The following is a 23,626-nucleotide window of genomic DNA, read 5'->3' as shown; positions in this document are numbered from 1 at the left end:
GCAAGCATTGCTCTGAGGTGGCTCAGTTGTAATAGGTCCTTTAGGCTGCTCCTACTAATGATGCAAGCATAGTTTTCTAAGTTTATAATTTTTATTTACTGGAACTTTTCACTGGAAAGGGTAGGACATATGAATTAGAAAAGTAATTTTCTCCTATTGGCCATTCAGGATTTTTAAGCTGTAACTTTTAAAATTACCTACAACAGTTTCCTTGTTTTTAGAATGAGTGCATGATATCATATCCTGAGCCCTTCCCTTTTCTTGTAAGCTTCTGAGGCACTAGGAGGAGTGCAGCTACAGTCATCGTGTGGATTGGTCTGTAAAACTGTAGTGGAGCTCCTTCTGCCACCTCCTGCCTCCATAATTCATACTCCTTAAGAAACTGCTGCTCTAGGACAACGATCCTTTAAGCACAGTGAGTATCAGCTGGGAAAACAACCAATTTATCCAGCTTGTAAAGTTGCATCAGAGAGCAATCACTGCTCTGTGTATTTTGGGACACAAAAGTAAAAGGAAAACATGCTGTCAGTATTTGACACTGAAGCAGAGAAGGGAGTTCCCTGGCCCAGCTGGGGTGAGAAAAGGAACAGCAGCAATGTGGGAGGCTCTCAGGGTGCAGAGACTGGATTAAAGGTGTGGACTAGGTGTACAAAAGCTACATGTATTGTGCCAGGCATCATACCTATTTGCTGTGGTTGGACAGGCAGAAAGAAAACAGCTGCTAAAATGTATGTACAAGTAGCTGTGCCCAAGCACATGGTACTGTATTAATGCTGGATGACAAGCACCTCTTGTTTATTCTTAATCTGGTTTCATATAAGGAATGTAGTAGTACTAGCTAGTAATAAGCAAAATAAAAGGAGAATAAAAGAAATAGTTGTCTTCAGTAATCTTCACTCATCTCTAAAGCATGCAGGCCAAGTAAACATTCACAGTGAGTCATTGACTCTTTTTAGTATAACTATAACCTGTGGTGGTGTTGCTGCTGCATTTTTCCAACTTGGTCTGTAGCTCTGAAATGCAGAGCTAAAGGCTCTGCTACTACTGGTGGAGGGCCTAAAACTTGGTCTAGATGTCTCTGATGTAATAATTTAATATAAACTAGGTAAATATATAAATAATAAATCTATGCTCATGATTTATTATATTTAATAGATGTATGAGCAAGTCGTATGATCCATGTTTCACAGTGTAAAAAATGTTATAATGAAAGTAAATAAATGACATGCATTTATATCTACCAAATGAACTTGTAGAACTCCTTTATTAACCTGGAAAGCTGCTTTTAAAAGGATAGAGCACCTTAATTTTCCTGTGTCTGTTGTCCTTGTAGAATACCAAGCACTAACTTCATTCCAAGGTTGCAAAGGACTTACAATCATGCTTTACATAAAGGCCTCAATCTAGGATTAGGTGAAACCAACAAAAAGCAGCAGTAATATTTCTGTGAATGCTTACGATAACAATAACTGTCTTCAAAAAGTCCTTGGTGATGTGAGCAGCTATACAGGAAACCCATAACCTCTGCATATGTAATTGATGACATCACACAAAAAAACATTGTGTTTTTACTTTGCTCACTGTGGTTTTGATGAGCTCCTTCATAGGATCACAGCACAGTGTTAGTAAAAAGCATTGCTTTTTGTTGTCTGCTAAACTGCACTGTGAGGTAAAAACTCCTCTTTGGTTAAAAAATTGCTGATGTAGTTAGTTTTATGATAGAGCAAACCTGACATTTTCTATAACATGGCTATGATAAGAGTAGCTGGAGGCTAAAGACGTGCTGTGTGCTGCTCAGCTTCATTAGCATGGAGATTGCTGTACCAGAGATGACCATTAGAACACCTCCTCCCAGGTTCTGCCTCCTGCAGTGACCTGTTCCAGCTGCTTCTGATCCAGCAGTCCAGAGAGATCTGCTGTCAAACAGGCTTCACAGGTGATGTTTTTACATGTCTACCAATTAGTACTTTTACATGTCTGCCACTTAATAATTGTCTTGTACTGTGCAATGGGAGGGGTTTCTCTTTCATTTAATAGAATATCACAGTGAATGTTCACGTTTCCATAGAAATGTTTGTTTCTTGAATTCACTGAGAACTTCGTTCCAACAAAGTTGTGTGGCCATGAGTTCAGTAAAAATTCTATTTTAGAAAAACATTATTTCCTTTATCTGGATTTAAGTCACTGCCATTCATTTCCATTAGATGTAAACTTGCTTATACATCATAGAAAAAACTCACATTAGTATTTTAATTGTGTGATCTACTGAAGACTAATGATATATTTTTATTCCTACTTATAGTTTGGTCTGTCTAGTTTGTGACAATGATTTTTTTTGACTTATAAACTTATTTCAAAGGCTTCATTCACAGTTTTAGAATTGTAGGATAAGTGTTGTAGTCAGGCCATTAGGTTGGCCACTTGCCCTAGATGAAGCCATGCTGAATATCTCAAATCTCCTCCCTGTCCCACATGCCCTTTCCTGATTTCTTATACCTGGGTATTGAGAGCTCTTGCTCTATGGAAAATGTCTAGGTCTGCCAGCTCTATTTGGCTCCTTTTTCGCTGAGGTCAATTTACTGGGGGCTCCTTTTGCTAACTTCTTGAAGAGCTGGAATTGAATTTTTTTTTTTTTCTCTTTATTAGCGTTCATGGGCCTGACTTTACTTTTCACCTAACCCATATCCCTGAGGACTGCCAACTCCACCAGTGTGTGATCACAGCAGCCCAGGCTGCTGCCAATATTGATCTCACCAATTAGCTCACTTCTGTTGCTGACCAGCAGGTCCAGTAATTAATTATTTTGTTGTCATGCTTTAGAAATCCAAAGAAAAGAATGAATCAAATGAAAGAGATGTGTATTTTTATTTACAGAAACAATCTCATTCTGCTCTTGTATCCTGTTTATATACATCTTCAAAAATAAATTTTCCAGCACATTGCATTCAAGAAATGTTAGGTGCATAGCAAATGTTTAATTAAGTAATCCCACACAACACTTGCGAGGCAGGCTCCTTCATTTTACAGGTGAGACAGAGAGTGAGGCAGTAAATTAAGTGACTTGCTTAATATCACACAGTGAGTCACTGCTAATGCTGAAAATAGACTTTGTCTTCTGTTTTTTTCCCCTGTATTTTAATCATCAAAGTAGACTTAATGCTGAAGTTGAATGAACTCCTTAGTCTATTGAAATAATTGTTCTAAATTTCATGTTGCAGTATTATGTTTTAATCACCTAAGCAATCCTGAAATATTTACTAAAGTTTTCCTTGCTTAGGACCTTTTTGTCTTTCTTGTTCAGATATTGCTTCAGGTTATCAGCTCAATATGTTTTGTTTACAGTGATCCTGAACTTCAAAAATATAATCTAGCAGATCTCCACAATAAAAAACAAAACAAAACAAAAAACAACAACAACAACAACAAAATAACCCCAAAACAAACAAACAAAAAACCCCCAAAAAACCACTTTTTAAATGCCCTTAAAACTCAGAGCAATCTCCTTCAGTCAATATAACTTTTTTCATACTCTTGTGAGTATAGGGCCGTTCCACTTAATAATACCTATAGCTTTAATTAATGGAGCATGCTGAAGTTATTGAAAACAAAAGATAGACTGCTGGTTATGCTGTCATGACTAAATGAAAATGTATCCTGAAGCACAAAAGAGCAACAGCATGTTAAGAAATCTTTGCTTAGAAGTGCAGTACTGAGCTACAAGCTGGGTCATCTCTGAATAAACTGGTAGAGAAAGAGATGCCATCCCTGCAGACTTGTTTAAGTGAACAGTACCCATGTTCAGGCTAATGAAATGCTCCAGCAGCTTTAGAGCTTTCCTGAGCACAGTCCACAGATTTGTTTATGCTGATAGAACATACATAAATTTTTCCATTCCTTGCCATGTTACCTGCTTAATAGTGTTCTTCAGCATAGGAAAGAATAAATGGCACAGCAAATATGTACATAGACCTAAGACTTAAAGAGACTCAGAAAAGAGGAATGAGGGAATACTATTACTGTGGCTTGTTCCCTGTTAAACCTGAGTACAGACATAGCTGTCTGTTACACAGCCTTATGCAATACTTTGTATCATACAATATTTTTAGTGTGGGTGAGACCAGCAGCAAAGGCTGTGGTCAGCTCCAAGATTTTTGTAAAGACTTTTGCCACATGTAATGAATTTACATTTTACATTGTGATGTAGGCAGCCTTACAACTTAATTGAAATTTAGCAACAAAATACCTTAAAAATTCCACTGCTTCATTGCTGAATGCAAATAAAGCTCCTAGGTGGCAGAATCAGTCAGTAAGCATTGGCATGCTATATTTTTAGAAACAACTCTAAAGTAATTTAATGTGTTGCACTTGTAAAGAGATTGTCACATCTTGCCTACTGAATTACAGGCTAGACAGAATGTTTCAGGTAAGATGACAAGGAGAGATGTTCCAAGAAGGACATTCTGCTGTTTCTTTGCGGTCAGTACTTCTAGTTTACCATGTAGTTTTCCTTTGGGGTTTATCTTCTTCTTAAAATGTTAACTATGAGCATATTTTGCACTTTGCCACTTGGGCTGTGTAATCAGTGATCAGCTGTCCAAGACCCATCAGAGTACCAGTCCAACTTTGCTTTCTGTTTTTGCTAGAGAGTAAGAGGTTTTTCTCAGAGACTTCAGCAAATATCCTGAAGCCAAGTGATGAGCAGTTTGCAAGACAGGGCTGTGTCTGTGTACCACTATCAGGGACAGAGATGCTGCCTTTCAAAGGGTTTTTGAAAAGCAGCCAGGAGTTGTTTAGTACAAATGGGGCAAAGAAGACAGTTTTGTGACTTTTATAGACTTTGACACCAAACCCAAGAAAGCAATGCAAATAACTGATTTTTTTTTTTTTTTTGGTAGCTCTTCATTTATGTCTTCTTTTATCTGTAGTTCCTATTATCAACCTGCTAAGTGAAATGGTAATAGTGTTTGAGAAGTTGAAAATTTCAATCAAATATTAGACAATATTTTTAAAAAACAGGGTTCAAAATAAGATGCTCAGGTGTTCTCTTCCTGATTGGGAATAGGGAAAATAATGTGTCTGACCAAAACTAGCCAAACCAGTAGAAATTAAATACATGAACATTCAGTTCATGGGTAGAGATTCAATTTCATTAACAATTCAGCTAATAAGTATGAAGAATGAGTCAGCTTGAGAAAAGCAGAAATTATGTGTGGATAATCTGAATGAGAATGGGGGATGCGTAATACGTTATCACATTTGAGAGGAGTTCTGACAAAATACAGGGCTTGAATTTTGGATGCAGAGAGTTATACTTGCTTCATCTATTATTGAAGAGGATAGACACAAGCCAATTCCTATGCTTAAATAGATACTGTGCTTTTTTACATAATTAACATTATTTAAGATCCTACTTTCAGAGAAGACCTCACTGTGTCCTGCCCACCTTAAGTAATCGGATTATTGGTCACTGCTCTCTGGCAGGTCTATTGCAGTCTTGTTCTGTTGATTCAGCACAGAAGGAAAACATTTTAAGAATGTCAGTTCTTCAAGTAGTGGGGATTATAGGCATGGTAACAGAATGTGTTTGTGAAAGGTATATGCTGCCAGACTTCATTCCCCATGATAGCAAGAGGGAAACTGAGGTACAGCCACAGTGCTACTCTGAAGAGTTCAGATAGTTCATGTGTTATTCTTTAGATTTGATTCACAGAATTGAGAAAGCATTTGTGGTAATATGGTGCTTATACATAAGAGCCAGAAAATGAAAGGGAAAAGAAAGTGAAAAGAAATGCATAATGAGGGAGCTGGCCAGTTTATTTCCCAAGCTCTTTCAGCGACCAAAGCACAGTGAAAGGGGCAATGCTAAGCAATACAAGTTAAAGAAAAATTCCAGTATGAGTTCCCTTAAATTCTATTAACTATAAAATATGGCCTTATCATTGCAGACAAGGTAGATTTTTTCCTAACATTCCTTATTATATGTTAACGTGGCACTATAAAGGTGTAAGAATCTGGGATCACACAACTTGCAAAATACCCCTAGAATGTTTCTTGCTGGAAGTAGGAACAGAGAGACAAGTACAAGCCGAAACTGCAAATATGGGGAAAACCTTCTCTGTTCAATAAAACAGGTGGTTTCTGCTGAATTTAGTTTTGCTTGAGGATTAATTTGTAGTTCCAAGTGTCTTTCAGTGCTGACAACTGAAGAAGGTAGCTTGGGGCCAGATTATAATAATGTTCACTCCTTGATCTAATGGGCGGATGTGTTTAATTAACCTTTGTTTCTGCAGAAGCAGACATTCTGGCAAGCTGTAAGAATGCTAAAGAAGGGAAATCTAAACTGCAATGAACCTAGGGATATTCTATATATCTAGTAGATAAAGAATGTTTATGTAGATAAATACTGTTTTCTAGGAGATAGATATGTATAAGCAATTTCTGTAAAATAAATTTAACATGGATCTCCCTGTAGGACTACCCCTCATTAATTTCACAAGATCCAGATATGATCCCATGCCCTTTGGATGCTTGTCTCTTGTGTCTGGCACAGTTCTTCAATAGGTGGTCACAAAAGCATGGATTTAAAGTGAAAATATTCTGCTTAGTATCTCTTGGATGGAGTTACACCTGACAGCCTCATTGCTTGTTCCATGTCCTCCAGTGACTTTTCCAGATACCAGAGCTTGGACTGACCCTTCCCAGAACTTCCTGTAAAGTGCAGATCCTAAGGTTTATAGCTAATTCTTCAGAAGGCTTATGGCAAATCTAATGCAAAGCAGATATCCTTTGCATGGAATTGCTGAAGGCACGGTTTTTTGCTTGAAAAACTAAAGCACTGTAGATTACAATCATACAAGCACAGCAAACTCCCTAGCCACAATGTCCCTAATCTTACACTAAAAAATCACCAACTTTATATAACTGTTTTGAAAGAATGCAAATCAGAGCTTATTGTCTCTGATCTTCATCAGCTCCGCTGCCACAATAGCATCATTGTTTCCTGTCTCCTTCCCTTAATAAGCAACACCCTCCATTCCTCTCACTTCCTTTCCATTCTAAATCTTTCCATCTGAGAGGCTTTTTAAACCTCTGCTTTGTCATCTGGTTTTGCTACTACTGTGATCTAAATGCCAAACTTCTTCTGTCCTTCATCTTAGTCTCAGTCAGCCAAATCTCTGTTTTCACTTAAAAGGTATCTTATGAGCTTGAATGTTGGAAATTCCTTCTACTTCTGTAGTCTAACAAACAAGGTATATTCCCAGCTGAAACAAACATTTATGTTGCAGCATTTTTCTTACTAAAACTGTGCTGCAGCAACACAGTATCAATCACAATCATAAACACTACTTTTCCCACCTCAGCACTGTGGCACAACTCTTTTTCCTTCATAATACCTTGCAAAAATCTCCACATTGTCACAGTACATAAGGACTAGTGCTAAGGGTGCAGTTAAATTATTAATTTAGTAATCCCATGCTTTATCCACTGGATTTCTGTTCCAGAATGAAATGTTGTGACAACAAATGAGGTAACCAAGGAAAAATCAAACTGGCTACAACTGTCAGGACTTATGAGTTCAATATAATGCTTCAGCCTGTTCATACTGGTCTCTGTTTGTTTCTAGTAAGGACTGATGATTCCAAAAGCCACAAACTGTGCATTAATTTCTTGGGTGACGACAATTTCCTTTGTAATATTGCCCAGTGTCTGACAGTATCCTGATAGGGCTGTGTAGCCCTGCTGTGAGCAGTGTCCTATTGCAAAGAGAAGGTTTGCGCAAAGACTCAGGATGGAATAAGAGTCTTTATGTCCAGATATAAACAATGATCTCCAAAAGCTCTTAACACTGAGCACAGTCAGTGGATGCAGTCAGGTGACACAGATGAATTTTGGAGATTCTTGACCAGCACGGTTCAAAATTCAGCCCTCTGGCCCAGTTTGGTCTGCAGGATCTCCTGTCTTGTCTGAAACACCTCTTCTATGGAAATTCCAACTAGCAAGCTGCTGCCTCCTCCCAAACAGAAGGAAAGGAGTGAGAATTATTCTCAGGATGAGCTGCTGCCTCATCCCAAAGAGTAGGAAATGCGGGCAAGGGTAGCACCCTAATATAGAGAAGTTGTTGCTGTGCTTCTGTCTGAATGATTCTGAGTGCTTGGACATGCGAAAGAAACACTCCTAGATAGCCTGCTGCCTTATCTCTCTGCTGAGCAGGTAAGAGCAGCAGCACCTCTCCACCACTGCTGTTCTCATTTGCTACTTGTTGGGGAGGTGGGGACGAGGGATGGGACACAGAGTAAGGAGCAAGGGACAGTAATTTTCCCCTGCAGCCTGTTTCTCTACCCAGCCTTCCCCTCAAGCCTGATTCACTGCCCAAGTATGACAGTGTGAATGGTAGGAGGTATGAAATCATAGTCCTGAACTGATATTAATTGTCATCTCAGTCAAGCTAACAGGGTACCTCTCCAGATTTTGATCGATGGCAGTTAATCATGTTTTTCCTCTTTGGAAGTGGTATACACTTCTTTCTTTTGTTAGCATGTGTGATAATAGCAGGGGATTTTTCTGAAGGTAATCTTGGAACAAAACAGCAGCTCCAGGCACTCTGTAAGAAGCCAAATACAAGGGAAGGGTGGAGCAGAGTTGCTTTTTGATAATAGGAATAATCTACAAGAAAGTTTCCTTATCTCTCTTCAGTGCTTGTTTTTCAGAAAGTAACTCTGATGAAAAGGCAGCAACTATTCTTCTCCGAATGCAAAATCTTTTCTGATAAGATTTCTGGAAGAACTTGCATTCAAGGATATCTCCATTCAAATCCTTCCTAAGATGCATTTCTTCCATAACGTGCTTCTATGTTAATCCACTAGGCGTTGCTATTTACATCTTTAAAAGAAACACAGTACTTAATCTGGACCGATTGTAGAGTAAGAATGACTAAGTGCAAGCATGTCCCATAGGAAAGCATAGTCTCTGGAAAGAATCTATTGCCTCCTGGCAGTTGTTCTTTATATTGTGGTTTTATTACTTATTGTTGATTATAATCTCCACAAGGAAGGGGCATTTGTTTTAAGCCTCATTTATTCCTTGTAAGGCATCATTTATGTCTGTAAATTTCTGTTATCTCAGAATCACAGAATATTTTGAGTTGGAAGGAACCCATAATGATCACTGAGTCCAACTTTTAAGTGAATGGCCCATATGGAGATCAAATCCATGATCTTGTTGTTATTAGCACCATACTCTAACCAGCTGAGCTAATATTGAAGATCAAGAAGGAAACAAGAAGTAATTTTACAACACAAATTAGCTCCAACCTGAATAGCTGTCAAATTCTACTCTGCCATCTCAGTGTATATCCAGATTTGGTGCTAAAGTCACTGGAATGGAATATGGTCATAGCTCTTGAAATAGAGAGGACTGAAGGGGAGAGGAGGCCAGTAATACTGCAGCTAATAGATTCATTCCCAGTATCTTAGACTATGTAGACATTAAATAAGGCTTAGTCAGCAGGACAAGTTGAGTCTGTGCAGCCATGTGTTATAGGCTGCTAATATAGCTCAGAAGTGCACATCTGCTATGTAACAGTGTAAAAAGGTTCCCAAACCAGACACTATTCTAGTGAGGTCACAACTTCATGAAATTACATTTGGTCACATATTTAGACTAGTATTTATTTGGGGTTGCATTACATTTTTGCACCGGCAGAACAGTAGCATTTTTTTTCAGTGAAAACTTTGGGAAACTTCTGTGAAAAATTGCATGGAGAGACTATTTCCTCTGAGTCACACTGAGAAAACTCCATTATTACAGAGGCGAAATATGTAATTGTGACAGCTATCATTGAAAGAAAATAACTACAACTGTAGGTATTTTGAACATACTCAAATTTTTGTAGTTATATTGAACATACACAAATTTGTTGATACAGCATATTTCAAACCCAAAGGGGTCAAAACTATTGCTTTCCAAAATTGTAATTAATCTATATGTTCAAAATTTTACATTGCTATAATAATTATCATAATAAAGTTGATAAGAAAGATTGGTCCTTCACAACCAAAATACTCATGACTAGATAAGACATAATGGTTATTCATGCAACAGAGGAGAAGAAAGAAATAAGATTACTGTATCCACCAAAACTGTCTGGATCCCCTATTTTTTAGCAGCATGTGGATATCTGCTCTGTATTCTGGCAAGGAAGCCCTGACAGAAGAGGCATAGGATGTTGTAGAGGTAGCAAGCTTGGAGTCAGGAAGGAAGGCAATACTTCCTGATGCTCGTTAGCAATCTCAGAGGAAGGACAGCATCCTGCCTAGTCATGCTAAATCAGCTAAAGAGGCCCTACTAACACAGCAAATCCTTTACCTATCCTTGATGAAGCAGAAGGATATTCAGATTTGGTTAGGAAAAAGAAGCCATGATTTTGGATGTGGCTGTGCAAAGTCACTGAGTCTTTCTGATTTGCTTAAGGGACCTATGAAATTAAGAACCTGAGGGCTTACCTGTCTTTGTTTTTTCTCCCTTTTATCAAGCTTTAACAAGCACACTTGGTCAGTTTTCCCCTTTTGTGCTATGCCTTGGCTTATTTATGCCATGTCCCATTCAAATTCTCAGCAGAGAACTTTCATTCTTTCATCAGCACAGCTACTGCAGGCCATTTGATAATTTGTGAAATTCAAATATATTTAGTGTGACTAAGTAGTAGAGTTTGAATAACAATGGTTTGTCTTTATACACAGAACTTCCATATCCCCTAAGCTGAGTCCTTAGAGTTCAGCCTCTTGTGCCTTAATAGTTCTTCACTTCTTGTCTAGCAATTGCCAGTTCCCCAGCAGTTTTTGTAATATTCATGTTTCAAGAACCCACTGCAGTCAATAACACAGTTTATTGTTTTAATTGTTTAGAAGTGGATTTGGTTGTCTTTTTAGACAATTGGTCACAAATGGCAGCTTAAACGGCAGATATAAAGCTGTCAACTTTTTGAGATGATTCCACATGATGTTATTATTAGCAACATTAAATTCCAAAAATACTTGTGAAACATTTGTTAAATAATATGAATTTAAATTGGAATATGCTCAACCATTGTAAATAGCAAGTTATACAGACTAGAATACATTAAAAAAAGAAAACTAACACAAAAAAAAACCAAAACCAGAAACCTTAGGAAAAACAAACAAAGAAGAAAGGTGATATTAGATGACTATATCTAAAATCTCAGACCATGTTTCATTACTATTACTCTTACCATTTATCAAGGGCTTTCAAGACAGTTCTGATATTTTGTCCCTTTGAGTTTGACTGTTACATTCTCAACTATCGTGTTCCTACCTAAATTATCCCTCTTAAAAGTTTTTTTGTCCACATGATTTCTGGTTGAATTTGAATCAGCAAAGCAGAACATTTCCTGTCCTTGGTGGGATGAACCCACACTGGATATGGGGAGACTGTGTCAGCACTAACAGGATGCAGACCAGGAAACACTGCATTTTATTAACAGGAACTAGAACAAGAGTGGCAAACTTCTGGCAGAATTAAAATGAAATGGTTGTACATGGAACAGAGTAAAAGCTGAAATGAAAACTTTTTTTTTTATAAAACTAAAAGAAGGCTGCCAGCAGACTGGCTTGGTAAATTTGGAAAACATAGGAGCATATGAGAAAATGTTCACTCAAAACTTAGGGTTTGAATCAGAGCTCTGGCTGCCCAAATAACTGGAGCTGTGTCTCTGGCAGGCTGGAAAAGTCTACTTTAGTGAGTTGAGAATACAAATGAGTTATGTCCTGGAGCAACGAGCCTTTGACATTCTCCTGAAAAATGAATAGTCAAACAAAAATGGAGTTAGAATTAATATTAGTCAATAAGAATAAAAACAGACTCAAAATCTCCTGCTGGAACAAAAAGTATGCTTCTCAGAAAACTAAAAGTGCACATGGACCAAAATACAAATAGGAAATAGCTCTGTGGTGTGGATCTAAAATAAGATCAGGAGTAGCCACAAGTGTGGTGCCTTCTAATGTATCATAGCTCTGTCTGCTGCTCAGCACTTTCTAATATGGACTAGCATGTTTTCACACCTCTTCTTACAGCAACTTTAGAGTCTCTCCATGAGCCAAACCTGTGACAAATTTTTGAAATTTGCTAGATGGAGAAGGGATGTACATCTTAAAAAGATGATAGATGTTTTATTGGTCAGCTTTAAAGGCTGGTCTTCCTGTTAATTATGGCTATATACTGAAAGAAGTCTCTAAAGAGATAGGTGAGCATAGTCGTCCATTAGCTGACTGGAAAAGCACAAAAAGTAATTTTTCTTCTGTAGCCAAAATAAACTTATATTTATCTTGAGGGAGATGGAAACAATCTTTTTAGAGAAATAAATTTTACAGACATTTCATTGTTGATTTGTGACCTTGAGATCTGTAAAATCAGGCAGTATCCTCCTTTATGACAGCTGCTTTTATAACAACTGACATGGTAGGAGAGGAGCCCTTTAATTAAAAGGGCTTTTATTATAGAAGAGAGAAAATGAAAGTTGCTGGTGAAATTGATACTGTAAATGCAGCAACCAAGGACAAATCATAGCAATCACGCCTTGTTTTTACACTTATGGCTTTTGGGAACTGACAGGAAAAATTATTTTTGATTTATACCCATTTCTGAGAAGCAGACACAATAATTATCAGGTAGTTCACCTGTGTAGCACAACAGCTATGTCAAAAGCCAACAGTTAAACTACATGTCATAAGGATCTTGTGTGTGGAGTCACCTCATGAGGATAGCTTTAAACCAAGCTGGAAAATTCTGGAGATGAGACAGAGTGTTTCCCACACTGTCATCAAGCTGTTGAATAAATCTCATTTGCTTTTAACTGGAATAGACTCCCGGATGTGAGATCTGAGAACCTCTGGAGTCATATTACAATGATTCCTAACTTTTAATGCTGACAATCAGTTCTTCTAACACAGGTAAAATTTCTAAGTGAATCTTTGACTTCTATTTGCAAAATAGTTCTCCATCAGAAGTTTTGATATTTTTTTTTTTCCATGCTGAAATCTTTACCTGCTTCTACTTTTTAATTGCCGGGTTTGCATTACAAGAACTAAGAAATGAAACTTTCATAAGATACGTAGAACCTTAATAGCAGAAAAGCTAGCTATGGCTTAGTGAAACTGAAAACTAAATCACAGCTCTCTCTGGGCAAGAAATTATAAGAATTGTAAAGATTAGATCAATTTAATAAAGTATTAAAGATGACTCCTGAATTTTAAGGAACTTCTAACTGCAAGCAGAATAGGGCTGCAACTCTTTCTTCCGTGATTCAGACTGTATTTAGAAATGCTAGTTTAGACCTATCTCCATCGATATACAACAAAGCAAGAAAGTGCAAATCAGCTAAGTGGAAAAGGAATTGAGTTTTATCATCTTTTCCTGAATTGAAAGTTTCCCAAGTTATCCCAAGAAAACCCTTGGAGAGGTATAAGAAAAGCCACAAGGAAACTGTTTCTGAGCTAAGAAGTCAAAGAAGCCCAGCTGATCCAAACAAAGGATTCTTTACATGCTAAAGAGAGGGATTCAGCAGGTGGTCACATTGCTTAGGCTCAGTGAAAGGAAACTGAAAAGGCAGAACTACATCAAGCTGAATCTAGCATGGACGTGACATGACTGTTGCATTTTGCATCTGACATGATGGATATCTGCAGCCACAATGGGCATTTTTGCTTTCCAAAGAGCATGAAGGACTGCTTTTTTTTTTTTTTTTTTTTTTTTTTGGAAGGAACTGAAGGAAGATTCCACATTAATTTTAATGCATTCTGCACTGCTTCCAGAGAATGAAAAAATAAGATTATCGGCCACATCTCCACATTATGTGACCATTTCTCTAGTGATTAAATCTCTATCAACTGATATTTAGCATTTTGCAGGTATTTTCACAGACAGGAATTAGGGGAAAAGCAGGCCTTGTACATCTTATGACCTGGTTATCATTTCATTTAAAATGTTAGTGAACTATTGCATAGCAAATGGAAAGCCTAAAAAATGGCAAGAGTTATAAAGGGAATAACTGTAGTGAGCTAGATCAAACCAATTCATTTTCTACTACTGAAAATCTGATCAGGAGAAATAGACTAAAGGTCTGTGTTTGCCCTTCAAGAAATCCAGCTTTAAGATGAAATTCATGCCTGAGTGCAGCAAATCAATTTTGAAAAGTCAGAGTTTGATTTATTGTTCTCCGAAAGGTTGTGTAAAGCTTCTTACTAAAGATCTCAAAGTTACACAAAGGTGTTTTGTATGATTAAAGGCAATCATAGTTCTCAAGGACTTTTAAAAGACGCAGATACAGGTTTATTTTTTACTGTAAATTTTAGGTTTCCATTCTGAATAGATGGAACTTTTTTTCATTAATTTGTTCAGCATTTGCATTACAGGCACACTGATTCAGCAGTAGTACAGGTGCAGATTTGCAGTAAATGATATACAGAGATTCTGCTCTCATCTATTAAAATGTCAAAACAAGAAAACAAGATTTGAGAAAGCCAAGATATTATACTATTCAATAAACTGTGGTTTATTAAAAAATGTCTGAAGAAGCCATTCTTTGGCCATTCTGCTCTAGGCAAATCTGTAACACAAATTGCAAGGTCTTAAAACACGGTTCTGCAATGGAAGGGAAAAGCCAAACTAAATTAAAGCAAATATGCACTGTTTCCCAGTAAACAGCTCATTTTAGGCTGCAAATATGAGATGAATTTGGGTTTTCAGTTATTTATTTAGAGGAGATTAGCCTAGGTAGAAGAGTGGGTGGATTTGCTCATGACTACATAATGTAGTTCTCTTGTACTACAAATCCAGTGTAGCTTCAATGAATTTTGGGCACAAACAGTATTTTTGACCCTCAAAAACCGTTTCATTTGTGCAAAATCACAACAGCTTAAACTTTTAAATTAGAAATGTATATATACCCACTTAGATATGCGTCTCTCCCTCCCCTCACAGGTTCCTTCCTCCTTGTATTTCCCCTTTGCTTGCTCACATTATCCACAGTATCAGGAGTCTCAACTCAGAACTTCCTAGCTCTTGGCAATTTTTTTAGCCTTCATTTTGCTGCAGTGCTCCTGTTTTTTTTTTTTTTTAATAGTATTCCAGAAATAAATCATAATGAAATAACAAAACTTGAGGATTGAAGAGAAACTTATGCCGTGGTTGTGAACTGAGACAGTACTGTACTTATTTTTTTGGCCAAGGTACATTACTTTTGTAGACTGAGGACCCCACAAACCAGCACAGCTCCTCCCAAGCTTTTCCAAAGGAACAGGAGATTTACTGTAAGTTGCATCAGAAGAAAGAATGTAATGGTGTTTGTTTTTTTTTAAATTGACAATGTATTTATTAATGAGTTATCAGATTGCATATTGATTAAACCTATTAATATATCGAATCAAAAATTGTTACTAATGACATAATTAGCTTCTAGCAAATAGTCTTTTCTAAAAAGTTAAGCTCTGACTCTTCTGACAGATCTTAAGTGTATGTTGGTGTTCACTGAAAAGATAAAAAACAATTCAAAACCCCAAATGTTACAGGATACAATGCATGCTTATTTTGAAATTGTTTTCCTTAATCCTCTAATGTAAAGCATATTGTACTCTTATCAATTTAACAGAAAAAAAGGAGGGGCTCTTTGTAGACTGTATTAGTAGATTAGTAGACTTATCAACCACAAGTAACATGTCTTTTCTAGAAAGAATGCTGTATAAAGTAATACATGAACACTCAGCTCAGCAGTGAAAACTTCTCAAATGCAGCAATATTATCATATGACTGTATAATGTGCTTAACAAGCTCTCTAGCTGGGGACAAGTTAATGCTATAACAATACAATACTTACATTAATGTATTCATAGGTACACAAACTTCCTCAAAAACTTCACTGGTGGAATAAGTTCCTACAGGTTTACTACCTAGTTTACCTACTTTTTTAGGATTTCACCTCTATATTTAAATACAGGAATTAACAAACAGTGAAGTGTTATATGGTGTAAATTTAGGGAGTAGTATCTGTAGCAAAGTGCAGTTGAAGAGGAATTTTTGTAGACAAAATTTGTAGCCACTTGTTTCACTATCCAAATCATTTCATACTGAACTTCCAGAAGAGATTTACCATTCAAGTTCCCATTTAGACCTTCTTTAATAAGACATTTCCCAGGACAATAGTGCAAAGTTACTTTGTAGGTGCAAGTAAAGTCTGATAGTTTTTTATCAAGTTGTGTCAGAGTTTATTCTAGAAGGAGTGCCATTCTTGAATAGGTAAAACACTGTCATAATAAAAAACTGTTACAAAATTCAGTTGCCAGGATCTCTCTGCTAAGTTGTGAGTTGCTTTTAGAAAAAAAAAATTCTATTGCCACTTAAACGGTGAAGGGGCATCAAAGCTTCCAAACATTTGCAAAAGATGTTGTGATTAAACATGAATAGGGAAAACTGCACTTATAGTAATGAAGATAGTAGACTAAAAATTAAAGCTTTCATGGTCAGAATATTTTTATATTAAAAAGTTATCTGGTTTAATTTTCAGAAGGACATTTTAACCTCATTCTAAGTTATGTCTACTTAATTAGAGATTGTAGACAGAAGTAAGTACTTAAAAATAATATAATTTTAATTGAAAATTCTTTGAAGTATTGCTCCCACACTGCTAGAATGCTGGCTGCTATAAAAGCCAGTATTTTTCATTATTAATGTAATATATTTGTCAATATTTTAATCTGGGCAATTTGATTTAAAAATAAGAGGGACATGATCGGTTAGTATGAATTTTTTTAAAGTATGCTCATACTGCATTCCAACAGCATTTGTTCAACAAGGTAGCACTGTTCAACTCAAGGAGGTAAACCCTCAACTAGCTGCTTATTAGTCTAAAAAGAATCTCCTGCCTTATCCATTTTTGTAATACTTCATGCTTTTACCAAACTGGCTTCAGTGTGATCTGTAAGACACTAAGGCACACTTTCTACTCTACATGTGACAGGTATAACTTCATTTAATGTATCTGCTTCAGCAGTACACTTCAGGAAACACTGGCCCACTGGAGGGAGTCCAAAGGGGAAGAAGAGTGACTGGCAGTTAGGAAACATGACCTACAAAAAAACAACTGCAAAATCAGGAGTTATTTGAAAGAGAAAAAAACTATAAAGAGTGAAAATCATAATGATTTTTGAATATTTGTCATACAGGTGCAAAAAAAAAGGGGAAAAATAATCTCATGGCTATGTCTAGTATGGAATGAATTAGTATGCTTAATCTGCAGAAAGCAAAATGCAAGGTAAATCTTGTTGGGTTTTTTCCTTATAATAAAGTAGTCCAATACTTTAAATGAACTGCTATGATAATACCGCAATCTTAGCTGCATTTAAAAAAATGGCATGCCAAAAATGATATATGTGTAACTGATCTTGGCTTTGGGCCATGGACTGACCTCTTCTAAGTCTTTGTAGACCCTTTATTTTCTTTTGATTCTTGGCTATCGAGTTATTTACAATAAACTTAGCTCCTTCTGTAAAAGTTCTAAGATCAGGCCCTAAATCTGTCATGGTGTTGATAATCATGACGATCAGAAGTGTAACACTTGTAAAACTGGAATGTGAAATCCCTTACCTCACAAAATGTCAGTGAGAATCTCCTTAAAAATGACCTTGTGATATGATCCTGACAAATCCCAGCTGTATCTGAAATGGAAAGGTTATTTAACAGTGAACTTTGTTTTAGTGTGGTGACTTCCGGCTGTTTGTAACAAAAATAAAGTGAATGGTACAGTCAAAACACCATAATCTCATACAAGACCAAAACCAGAGTCATATTTCATTTACTATTGCTGGTTTCAGATATTTTTTAGTTTATTGCTTTATGGTTTTTGAATGCTTAAGTTCATAAATCATGGTGAGGTCAGCTGCATTCTCTTAAGTATATAAATAATCTGTAAAAGTACTTCTTGTTAGGCTATCCATGCCCAAATAGAGAATCATCTTTGACTACATTATTTTTAATATAGAACAAACTCTCTTTGAGGGCACACTATGTACATGTACCTCTTTTTACAAGTTATCTGAGCCTAGACTAACTCTGGTAGCTCAACTCTGCACATACAGAAAACTGTGTGTCTTGGGAACAAATGGGACATCACAGCATTCTAGATAATACAGTTTGGGGTGGTGTTTCTGATCCTCAAGCATTCCTCTGCTTTCCCTATGAATACTATCAAAGAATAACCAGGTGTGCAAATGGTGTAGGAAAAGAGCTAAATATCTGGGATTTACATTTTTCCCATTACCAGTTTCTGGAACTAACTTCAGCTAATTTCTATTTAGAATTGCTCAGAAGGGAAGCATGAGTCCTAATCTTTGCAAAGAAAAAATATTTACTGCTCAGTCATCCCAGCACACTTACTGTTGTTTATGACTCTGGCAGTGACACGCTGTGCCCTCTTACATTCTTAGCGAATTAGAAACTTAATATATGCATAAAAAATACTGTCCCCATCTCCAGGAATTTGCAGTTTAAAAGATGTTATGGCAGGATAAAGCAACAGCTGGAGAGAAATTTTTCCATCTCTACTGAAATTTTACTTGTTTAGAAAGTAAAAGAAAATAGAATAAAATAAATGCAATACAAATGACAATGAAAATGAATTTTCTCCCCTAAATTGTTCTATAGAATTTTTCTTCCTAAAGTGCTGAAGCAAAAAATATATCTGTAACCATGGAGATTATACCAGGCAACATGCATAATAATTCAAAATGTGGCATCAGACAAATGCTCTTTGTCATGAGTGGATTACTACAAAGAAGTATGTTTCCTCTAAACAATTTTCAGAAGCAGGGTAGATGTGGTTAATTTCTTAAACCTCTTTTTTGCAAGGGGAAAGTGGAAGTGTCAGCACTGTGGTATGTGCAGGAGCGTTGTATTGCATTCAGTTTGAAAAGACTCAGCTTCCCAGGTTCTTGGCAGTTTTTAATCATAGATAGAATTTGCTGAAAATGTTTATCTTCTGTGAATCATCACATCAGAGCAATGAATCCACCACAATGCCCATGTGGCATGAAAGATGTCCATGGAGACACAGTTACAGGATAAATAGTAAACAGTGCTAATTATTTTTTCCTTGGGTCTTCTTGGGTTTGTTCATTTGTTTTTAGGACCACATACAAATGCCCAGAATCTATATTAAAAACAATTCCTGTTTAATCCTAGAAATAGCATGAATTGGCTAATTTAAGTGTTAGCTGTAAAACAGGATTTCTCCACTTTTGGCAATGTTTTTTCCCTCTGTTTATTCTTTCATTGTGTGGATGGTATCAAATAGCAAATAGCTCTCAGCCTGCCAGCTTCTAGTGCAGGATGAATATTGGCGCACCTCTGATACATTCTGTAAAGCAGAGGGAAAGAATTGCTGTAATCAGGACCTTTCATAATACCTTAATTCCATAATTTCACTTTTCATCAGAAGGAGTTAACTAAAATCTGGTGGTTTGCAGTTTGAGTTAGGAAGAGAAACTGATGATGACATAAGAATGATGTAAATCCTGTTTTACTAACAAACAACATGGAAAACACTGTTTTCTTGACAAGAGGAAAAATTCAGAAGAGACTTCCTTTTTATGCAGTCCTGAAGTACTCAGCTGTTTCCCAGAGCCACGTAACTACTTTTTTTTTTTTTTTTTTTTTTTTTTTTTTTTTTTTCTGCCTCTGCAACTTCTTTTTTTCAAATTCCTGGCATTTTTTTTCTCAACCCTGACATTACAGATTTTAGTAAATCTCTTTCAAATTCCTCCTCCATGTTGTTCAGCTTTGGCAATAGGCTTTTGTTTCACCTATCACTTTTTTAAGGATGAAGTTTTTTTTGCATTTATTTTAAGTGACAGGCCTTTTTTATGCTCTCCAACTTGAAAATGCAATTTCACCCAGCCATCAGTGGATAGAGCTAGAAGGTAATTAATTCTTTCCATTTCTCTTCTGCAGGAGGCCCCATAGAAGCCCAGTGTGAAAGCAGGAGTTAGCACAGTTACTTAAGGTATTACTTCTGTCCCAGAGGAGCTGAACCCCTAGGAAATCAATGGTAATCATAATTTCCATAATTTCCCAAAGTGGGTGTTATCATGCAAAGTATGTTTTTTCCAGAAGGAATAATTTTACCCAACATATTCACTCTTAAATTTAATGAATGGAATTCAAATAGGTCAACACTGAAGCATAGAAAAATTAAGCTAATTAAAGCAATAAGGAAATGTATGTTTTCTTTTGTAACTGGCAAGATAGCTGTGCCTGACTGTGTAACATTGAAGATGGCCAGGGAGAATTTGGATTTGAGAACTGATAAAGACTTGAAGAAATAATCACAGTAAATACAGCAATAGCCATTACTTAGTTATCCTGAGCAGTGAAAACTGCTCCGTGCTGCGCACATGTGACAGTATTGCAGCTCAATGGTTTAATAAAGCACTCAGCATTCCCAGCCCGTATGAGCCAAACCAGGGATACTTCCATTCCTTTACATTCTGACTTCAGACTTAATTTCTGCATCCATTGGTAGAATTTGCACTAAAATACGTGATGTGGTTAAGACAGAGCCCTTCCTAACTTCTTCTCTTACCCTTGCGCTCAGCTCTGGTGAGGCCGCACCTCAAATCCTGAGTCCTGTTCCGTCCCTCCTTTCAGGGAGGACATTGCGGTGCTGGAGCGAATCCAGGGAAGGGCAACGAAGCTGGTGAAGGGTCTGGAGCACGAGTATTATGAGGAGCGGCTGAGGGATCTGGGGGTGTTTACCCTGAGAAAAGGAGGCTCAAGGGGAACATTCTCACTTTCTACAACTCCTCGACAGGAGGCTGCAGCCGTGTGGGGTTGGGCTCTTCTCCCAGGCAAACAGGGACAGGATGAGGAGGACACAGCCCCAAGTGCGCCAGGTGTAGTTTGGGTGGGACATCAGGAGGAATTTCTTCACAGAAAGGGTGATCAGACATTGGAATGCACTGCCCAGGGAGGTGGCGGAGTCACCGTCCCTGGCGGTGTTAGGGAAAGACTGGAGGTGGCACTCAGTGCCACGGTCTAATTGACATAGTGGTGTTTAGTCATAGACTGGACTCGATGACCTTAAAGGTCTTTCCCAAGCTGAATGATTGTGATTCTTTTGGGTCAAACCGAGCCTGCGGGGCTTTGCACAGATCGCGGCCGGCGGCCCCTCTCAGCCCCTCTCGCTCCCCTCACACGGCGCGGCCCGCCCCTCACGGCCCCGCCCCGAAGCTGATTGGTCCGCGAGCAGCACGTGACCGGCGGGCGCGCGCTCGCGGGGAGCCGGGCCCGGCGGGAGCGGCGCCGGCGAGGGCGGAAGTGCGCGGCGGGGGCGCGCGGGCGGCGGCGCCGCTCCCTCAATGAGAGCCGGGGCGCGGCGGCAGCGGGAGCAGCGGGGCCGGGGGGCGCAGCCGGGCCTTAGCCCCCAGGTGAGAGCTAGCAGCGACCTCGGCATCCCCCAACCCCGGCCCGGTGGGGGCCTCAGCCGTCTCGGCCCCGCGCCCTCGGTGAAGGCAGGAGGGAGTCGCCGGCTCCCGGCCGCAGCCTGGGGATGTGGCTGAGCGCCGCCGCGCCCTGCGGAGAGGGAGGAGGGATGGAAGGTGTCAGCGGCGGTGCGGGGCAGCCCGTCTCTCCCGGGTGCGTCGGGCGAGGAGAGCCCCTCGACTCTGCCCGGGGGCTCCTCGGCCGTGGGAGAGCACCGGGAGTGGGCGAGGGCAGAGCGGGGCACCGGTGACCCTTGGGCCTGCGCGGAGCCGCGGTGGGAGGCTCGGGGATTCCGGTGGAGCCGGGGGCCGCTGTGGCTCCTGTCTACAAGTGGGACGTGGGGGAGGGAAAGGGCGAGGAGGAGCTGGCCTTGGGCGTTAGTACAGGCTGCCCTGCCTTCCCTTGGTGCCGTCGGATAAGGGATAACGTTTCGCCTGCGGGAGATAAACACAGGCTTTGGGATGCTGGTGGTCTCAGCTGAGCCAGAACTTCCTGGGGAGTCTTGTTTTATCTGGGTGTGTTCTCTCTCTGCCCATCTTTATCCTCCCTGCAGCCGTACCGGTGTAGATCTTACAGGAAGAGAAGGGTGGTGCCTGAGTGTGACCTTACCTGGAGAAGGGCAGGGAGTGAGGTGAGACGAAGCAGCCCAGTCATATTTCCCGAACAGCTGGTGGAGGCCTAACTCGGTCATTCTGCTGGAGCCCTGTTGAATCGATTCTGTTCTGAGAGCAGGAGACTTAGCCTTGTCTGTGCCTGGGTATTTTCATGGTGGAAGGCAACAAGGAGACTGCACTTGTGCAAGGAGCAGCCTCATCATTTTCAAAGATGAAGTGTGCAGTCTGAGTAGTTTTGGTTTTGCTTTTTTAAAGCTGTTCTAACAGTTCTTCTCTGATTCCAAGATCCTCGTTTCTCTTCTGAGGGACAGGGAGGTGCCTGTTCTCATCTTCAGAGGTACATGATTTTCAAGAAAAGCTTTTTTTCTTAATGTCTTAAACACTCCCTGCCATCACCCTCCTCCTCCCACCCCCCAATTAAAGTTGTTAAAATGAGAGTAGGAACTAACAAATCGGAACCAGACTTGTGGTTCTCAGAAGCGATTCGCTTGAAGGCTGAAAATAATTTTATTATAGAGAATTTAATAGTAACAGCTCAATCTTACTTGACAGTAGCATCTTTGCACTTATTCATGCATAGCAGACTTGCTAGAATAATTTTAACTATTTGCATTTTTGCTTATTATTAGATCATACCAACTTACCAATGGTGAAATATTTTGCATTTCTTTCCTCTATTAAATACTTCATTTAGGAATAGAATACCCTTCAGATTAGTCCTGTAAACAAGTTTCCTGTGTTAGACTTTTAGCAGTAAATTGTTTATTTTCACTTCTTTTGGAGTAAGCCAAAACTTGATTCTGTTTTACATGCCTGGAAGAAAGAGAAACTGACCTATTTTTGCTAGCGTTATGTATATACTGCAGAGGAATTTCTAGTCTAAAGATTTAGGTGGAATGCTTTACAAAAGCTCTTAACTTAAAGCTTAATTTGACCAGACAATATCCTTTCTTGGCCATCCTTTAAAAGTCTCAACCTTGTCTCTAATTGTCAGTGCAGTGGTACTGGAAATCTCGGTAGAAGAGCAATTGAGGCATTTTGATCAAATCAAGTCAGTAATGATGGGACACTGCCTGGACCACTTGGATGTGTACACTGAAATCCTGGATGGTTTTTTTTGATCCTGTGATCAAATGCCTCATTTGGACTCTTGAGTTTTTGTAGCTGCTTAATTGATTTTGCACCTATTGACCAAATGCTGGATAAAATTACTTGCTTCTCTAGGAAGTGTTGGAGTCCAAGCTTCACATGGAACAAAGTTGTCCTGTATACAGAGCAGAAATGGCCACATGAAACAGCGGAACAAGCTGTAGCATCATGATTCGGGAATCTGGTTCCTAGTTTGTTCTTGTCCTGTAAACCTTTTCATTTTCCATGCAGTGGATAATTGCACAGTAACTCAGTCATTTCCTACAAACTAGATTCAAGCTCCATGTGACTGATTAAATGAATTGCTTTCTATTACACAA

The 23,626-nt window shown here is 38.7% G+C and overlaps 1 protein-coding gene across 2 annotated transcripts in view; it reads left to right on the top strand.

Moving 5' to 3' along the window:
* The first annotated feature begins 303 nt into the window (after positions 1–303).
* RALB (RAS like proto-oncogene B) overlaps positions 304–23,626 on the top strand; it is a 47,681-nt gene continuing 24,358 nt past the window's right edge. The window contains exon 1 of one of the 2 annotated variants that reach the window (XM_030277223.4): positions 304–415. The gene's annotated coding sequence lies outside the window, so the exon portion shown is untranslated. Of the gene's footprint in view, positions 416–21,331; positions 21,489–23,626 lie in introns of those variants that run through there. The other variant, XM_030277219.4, reaches the window with a different exon arrangement.

The sequence above is a fragment of the Taeniopygia guttata genome, chromosome 7 (assembly GCF_048771995.1).
Source record: "Taeniopygia guttata chromosome 7, bTaeGut7.mat, whole genome shotgun sequence".
NCBI classification, from domain to species: Eukaryota; Metazoa; Chordata; class Aves; order Passeriformes; family Estrildidae; genus Taeniopygia; species Taeniopygia guttata.
The sequence above is the reverse complement of the archived record's forward strand: the minus strand, read 5'-3'. Positions and strand labels throughout refer to the sequence as shown.